The sequence below is a fragment of the Stegastes partitus genome, unplaced genomic scaffold (assembly GCF_000690725.1).
Source record: "Stegastes partitus isolate 25-593 unplaced genomic scaffold, Stegastes_partitus-1.0.2 Scaffold336, whole genome shotgun sequence".
Lineage (NCBI taxonomy): Eukaryota > Metazoa > Chordata > Actinopteri > Pomacentridae > Stegastes > Stegastes partitus.
Window position 1 is genome coordinate 468,340 of NW_007578067.1, and position 7,013 is coordinate 475,352.

The following is a 7,013-nucleotide window of genomic DNA, read 5'->3' on the forward strand; positions in this document are numbered from 1 at the left end:
TGGCTGCTATTCTTGTGTGTTCATTTGATTTTGTTCCCTTTTATTTATGCCAAGCGCTTCACGTCGCACGACAAACACAGTTCTTGTTATTAACTGCGTATCTGTTGCATGACTATAGAAAAACATGAAACGTGATGTTACTGGAGGTCTCAATGTCGAACATTCATTAAAATTTTCCTCATGCTGACGATGGAAAAAAAACAAAAGTGGTTTAAACTGGGATGATTGGAGTCACACTTGTCTTTGCAGGGACGAGTTGCATGAGTCGCTTCTTGACTTTGGAGCCAGATGATTTGCAGAAATTCACATATTCCAGCATTGAAGCAGTTTGTTTCCTTTCCACATCTGTTTGATTTTGATCGTTGGTATAATTCGGTTGTTCAGTGATTCAGTCGTTTATTTGAGTCCGTGTGGGCTTACGTGCCACTAAGTAATAATTTATAAATAATCTGGTTTACATAAGAGAAAAGCCTGGTCAGACACGCTGTCCTCTGTTACGTAAATCTCACTGAAAACCTAAAGCCTCAGCCTATCAGCTTCAGACAACCAAAGCAAATCAGGATTCTTCGGTGGGATCTTATCAAACAAATAATTCCTCGAGTCACTGTACAGAGGCCAATCGAATGCAAATTGAAACTCAACAACACGGAGACGACGAAAACACACACTCCTCAGTAAAGCCTTTCTATCTGCCTGCATCGGTTCAGGGACCTTTGGATTCTCTGTGAGTTTTATTTCATATGTTTCTGCAATAATAATCATCCCTGATGCAAACGCAGTTTATACACTTGATCCTCATAGATCTGATGTTGTTTGACTGTATTTGCACTGAGCTGTGAGTTATTCCTGGTTCAGTCTGGCTCGAATCAGACACAGAATTTAGGAAACACGTTCCTGTACTGTTTATTTGTTGGTTATTTGAGACCCAAAACAGTGAAATCTGAGAATTCCGTGTGTTTTCAGAACTGGGAATTTTTGCATATTTAATCTTAACCGTGAAGCCGCTTTAAGGGTTCAGCATCTCCATGAAATAAAACCCCGACAGTCATGAAATGTGATGAGAATGCAGACGAAATAGTTTCCAGTAGATTCAAATGATCAAATTGGTTTCACAATTTGTCCATAAGATAAAAAGATATTTCTTAACAACATAACCGTCCAAAATGACTCAAAATGTTTCGCAAACAACTTCAATTTGTCCACAATTACTCAAAACGTAGACAAAATGACTCAAAGTTGTCCTAAATGACAATAATGAATAATTATGGGACTTTGAAAAAGCATTGTGCATTGAAGTACCATCAGTTTCACTGTTCAGTGTCCTGTATGGGAACATTAAGGCCAAATCAGCCTCATATGTTGTTAAATTTCTACTTGCACACAACATGGAAACAGCTTGTGACTTTGCACATCTAATAACAACATCTAGAACCTGTGAACACCCGTTTTTGTTTCCTACCAATAAGTCCACATCAGCTGTGCTGCCCTCACACTGCGTCAGCTTTGCACTGCTAGACAGCCAGTTAACATGTTCAAGCTATCTTTAAAAAATACACAAGGCTTGCTTTTCTTGGCGTTTACTGGTCTTTGGTAGCTTTAGAACATCTTGTAAAACTGAAAATACAGAGAATATAAAATAAATACACAATCACGCCACATAAATATGAAACAAAACATACAGCTGCCATGTAGCATGAATACAAACAGCAATTAACCACAGCTAATAAGCTTTCGCAAAAGTTAGCTACACAAGTTAGCTGCTAACAGCTCTTGTCACGAGCTGAGTGATGGAAACAGAAAACGTCTGCTTTTAACATATATTTTGTGTATTTGATGCTTGTGTACTCCTTTTACTTACAGGCAAATATTTCCCAAGGCAAAAGCATGTGCGAACAATTCAGCCATATCATGAAAGCTCCGTTATGCTACTGATAGCTGTTCACAAGTCGAACACTCCTCACGGAGAAGACAGAGAATCAAGGATAGCTTTCAAGGTAGTGCTTCGGGAGTATGGGGTACGGGGCCCTCTGTTAAGGGCTGTCCGTTCCCTTATGACCGCAGCAGGAGCATGGGTCGCATTGCCGGTTATAAGTCAGACCTGTTCCCAGTGCACGTTGGCCTCCGCTAGGGTTGCCCTTTGTCACCGGTTCTGTTCATTACTTTTATGGACAGAATTTCTCGGGACAGCCAGGGGGAGGAAGGGGTTTGGTTTGGGAACCACAGAATTTCATCCTGCTGTTTGCAGATGATGTTGTTCTGTTGGCTTCATCAAATCAGGACCTTCAGCATGCACTGGGGCGGTTTGCAGCTGAGTGTGGGGCGAGCGGGATGAGGATCAGCACCTCCAAGTCCGAGGCCATGGTTCTCGACTGGAAAAAGGTGGCCTGCCCTCTCCGGGTCGGTGGAGACTCCTTGCCTCAAGTGGAGGAGTTCAAGTATCTCGGGGTCTTGTTCACAAGTGAGGGGCGGATGGAGCGTGAGATTGACAGACGGATCGGTGCAGCATCTGCAGTGTTGCGGTTGCTTTACCGGACCGTTGTGGTGAAGAGAGAGCTAAGCGATTCACCGGTCAATCTACGTCCCAACTCTCACCTATGGTCATGAGATCTGGGTAATGACCGAAAGAACAAGCTCGCGGATGCAAGCGGCCGAAATGAGTTTCCTCCGCAGGGTGGCTGGGCACTCCCTTAGAGATAGGGTGAGGAGCTCAGTCACACGGGACGAACTCGTAGTAGAGCCGCTGCTCCTCCACGTCGAAAGGAACCAGCTGAGGTGGCTCGGGCATCTTTTCCAGATGCCTCCTGGACGCCTCTCTGGGTAGGTTTTCCGGGGGCGTCCCACTGAGAGGAGGCCTCAGGGAAGACCCAAGACATGTTGGAGAGATTATGTCTCTCGACTGGCCTGGGAATGCCGAGGGGTCCCCCCGGAAGAGCTGGAGGAGGTGTGTGCGGATCGGGAAGTCTGGGCGGCTTTGCTAAGGCTGCTGCCTCCGCGACCCGACTCCGGATAAGCGGAAGAAGATGGATGGATGGACGTAGTGGTAAGATGGCTCACTCTGCCGCAAATTCAAAAACCAAACACAGCACACAGAGTGCTCACAAATTTTTAGAGAACTACAAAAACAACTTTTTAAACGCTTGAGCCTACTTTTTAACTGACTTATTTAACTTATGTTTTTAATCATCTTATACACATCATCTTCAAAGGCAGCACATCAGCATTTTGTCAAAATAGCAAAAACCTGAAACCTTGTCTTGCCATGTGATGTTAGAGCCGCCAAAGTTGGTGAAATGTCAACCAAAGACTGTGTTTTTAATAGGAAATATGGATCCATCCATATATATATATATATCCACCTAAAAGAACTTTCTGGTGCCTCCATACCAACATTGTTTGAAAATGTTGAACTTTATTCCATTTTCAATGGTGATAATCATTCATTATTGCCATTTTTAGACAATTTTGAGGTTTTTTTGGACAATTAATTGTTGGAGTATTGTTGGCAAATTTCAATTCACTTGGGACCATTGGGACCAACTAATAATTCTGACCAGTTGTTTAGTCATTTTGGACAATTTTAATCTCACTTCTCTCATCATTTTGGGCTGGTTTCAGGTAAAATAAGCCAAAAACCGGAACCTTGTCTTGCCTCACATCAGATTCTACTGATGTTAGAGCCTCAACAGTGGGTGAAATATCAACCAAAGACTGGATTTTAGAAGGAAATGTGGATCCATCCATACATATACACTCACAGGAACTTCCTGGGGCCATAATACCACTTTCAATTGTAAACGTTGCATGTTCTTCCATTTTTATTTCTGCCGGATTCAATCATTTGGATTTGCTGGAACCTATTATGTCTGTATTCTCACCAAATTTTGCGACTATTGGGGTTTTATGTCTGGAGATACTGATGCCTTAAAAAAGCTTCAAAGGTTTTTTTTGTTGTTGTTTTTTTTTAGGGTAAAAGTACAAAAATCCTACAAGAAACACATAAACATCTCAGAATTTGATTTGAACTATTTTACTAGTTTTTGCTCCCAGATAACAAATAAATAAACTCTGAACAATTCCTTCGACGGCTCGCTTAGCGGTAGATGTATGCACCCCGAGAAAACCTGCTCCACCCTTAAACACCTTTTAAACTCCTGCAGCATTAAAACATGCACGTATTAATAGCATTTGTTGAAGCCTTCATGCCTGCTTGTGTAATCAAAACATTAGTTGAGGTCAGAGGTGGTGCTGGATGTAATTAGCATGTATGTAATGAGTAGTTCAGCGATTCAGCATCTAGAATTAGCTCGGATGTATGATGGCAGAGAGGTCAGAGGTCGACGGCATTGAAATTTTAATCACATGAAATATTCAGCTGGTCTTTTTCCACCTTAAGAGCATCGAGGCTTCTCTAGCTTTTTTTCGACTGAGCTCCAGACGATTATGCCAGCATGGAAACTATGGCGTGAAAATTATTCAAACATCAGCGGCACCGAGGAGCATTATGAAGTCACCGAGCAAATTATCTGAATCACTGATACAGCTTGCCGTCACCTAAAACATCATCCATTTGCATATGTGTGTGCAGCATCTGTCTGCAGAGTTGCCCTTTTCCAAATGCCACGAAAGGTCAGAAAGCAATAAGTCAAAGTGGCGGCATGCTTTGGCAGCGCTGCCCAGTCTCGCTCGCCGCTGAATGCATCATCGGCGCATTTAGCGGAAAGCAGCAAACAGTAAACACGACGCAGAAATTGATCCGAGATTAATCATGAAGTCATTCACTGTTTTCTTGTCACTGGTTTGATTCAAGAGCTGTGCTGCTCCCGATAGTTCATGTTGGCTTCAGACACATATCGATGCTCCGTGGTGGTTTGTTTTTTTTGTTTTTTTTTAAATATAAATATAAAAATATGAATCAATAAGAGGCCTGTTTCTGTATGAGCGATGATCACTTCTAGTTGAAGCACAGCAACTCAAACTAAAGGCTGCTGCAGAAACATATTAGAGCATTTTGATGCCGAAATCCAATAAATATTTGTTCCTGAGAGCCTTGTGTTGCTGCCAATGACTCCTGTATCAGATTTAAAGTGCAATTTTAATGAAATTGATGCCTTACAGTTTGAGAAAAGTTGCGAAATAAATCTCCAGTATATCTTTATATTGCCGGGTTCAGTACTTTGGTTCCATCCAAATGCACCAGGTAATGCACTGCTCAGGAGAACTGATTGTCTTTTTCTTTTAATCCCAGATCCTGGAAGGTTTAGTTTGTCTGTTTTGAGCAGGAAGATTGAGAGTCATCACAGTGAGATCACCTGAAATTATCTGAACCTGTCAGGTTTGTGTTGACACTTTTTATTAATTCTGCAGTGAGGAGACAAATTTACAGGATTCATCTCCTGATCTTAGTTAAAGAAGCTTTGATTATTAGCATTTTTTGGGTTGCTCGCTGTCAGGAAACTCTCAGTTGGGTTATTCAATACAAAATCAACCACACATGCTGATATGAGCCTTGAAAGTTTACTCAGAATGCACATTTTAAAGTTTTCTCTGGTGAATAGCCAGATCAAATATCTATGTTGCTTTTAGCTAATTATATTTCTAGCTAGCTCTTTATTACCTTAAGTCAACTACTTATTACTTTTAGCTAATTATTTATTACTTTTAGCTATTTGTTACTTTTACAGATCTTGTTACTTTTAGCTACTTATTACCTTTAGCTAAGTACTTGTTACTTTCAGATAATACTTTGTTACTTTTAGCTAACAATGTATTACTTTTATCTAACTACTTTTTCCATTTAGCTATTTTTTACATTTAGCTAACTATTTGTTACATTTAGCAGACTATTAATTGTAGCTAAGTAGTTACAAGTTACATTTAGATTATATTTTGCTACATTTAGCTATTTTATTACATTTAGCTAACCATTTGTTACATTTATATATGTTCCTACATTTAGCTAACTATTTGTTACATTTATATATGTTCCTACATTTAGCTAACTATTTGATACTTTTAGATAGCTATTTTAATACATTTAGCTAATTATTTGTTACCTCCGATGAATTGCCACCTTATCGCGGTGGAGGGGTTTGAATTATCCTTGGAGCTATGTTGTCCAGGGCATTAGCCCCTGGTGGGGTCTCCCAAGGCAATCTGGTTCTGGTGGAGGGACCAGACAAAGAGCGATTCACAAGACCTCGATGACAATCAAAAAAAGGAGAGCTGCCACCTCGCCCAGAAGAGGGAGACGGGGCACCCCACTGGAGCCAGGCCTGGGGGAGGAGTTCACCGGGGAGCGTCTGGTGGCCGAGCCTTGGGGCCCACGGGGCTCGGTCAGGCACAGCCCAAAAAAGTGACACAGGGACACTGCCCAGAGGGCCCACCACCTTCAGGGCAGAGGATCGGGGTCGGACCCTGTACAGCCAAAGTGCAAGCTGCGTCCACATTCACTGCAATAAGTCGGACACGTTCCCAGTGGGTGTTGGACTCCGCCAGGACTGCCCCTCAAGGCGCAGTCAGGACGGTGTCTGGTTTGGGGACCTCAGGATCACGTTTCTGCTTTTTGCAGACGATGTTGCTTCCTCAAGCGAGGGAGTTTAAGAATCTTGGGATCTTGTTCACGAGTGACAGGAAAATGGAGCGTGAGATGGACAGGCAGCTAGGTGCAGTGTCAGCAGTAATGCAGGCACTGTACCGGAAGGCGAAACTCTCAATTTACCAGTCCATCTATGTCCCAACCCTCACCTATGGTCACGAGCTTTGGGTCGTGACCGAAAGAACGAGATCGTGGATACAAGCGGCCGAAATGAGCTTCTTCTGCAGGGTGGCTGGGCTCAGCCTTAGAGATAGGGTGAGGAGCTCAGAAATCCAGAGGGAGCTCAGAGTGGAGTCGCTGCTCCTTCGCGTCAAAAGGAGCCAGTTGAGGTGGTATGGACATCTGATACTGATGCCTCCAGAGAGGCTTCCTCTGGAGGTCTTCCAAACACGTCCACCTGGGAGGAGACCCCGGACCA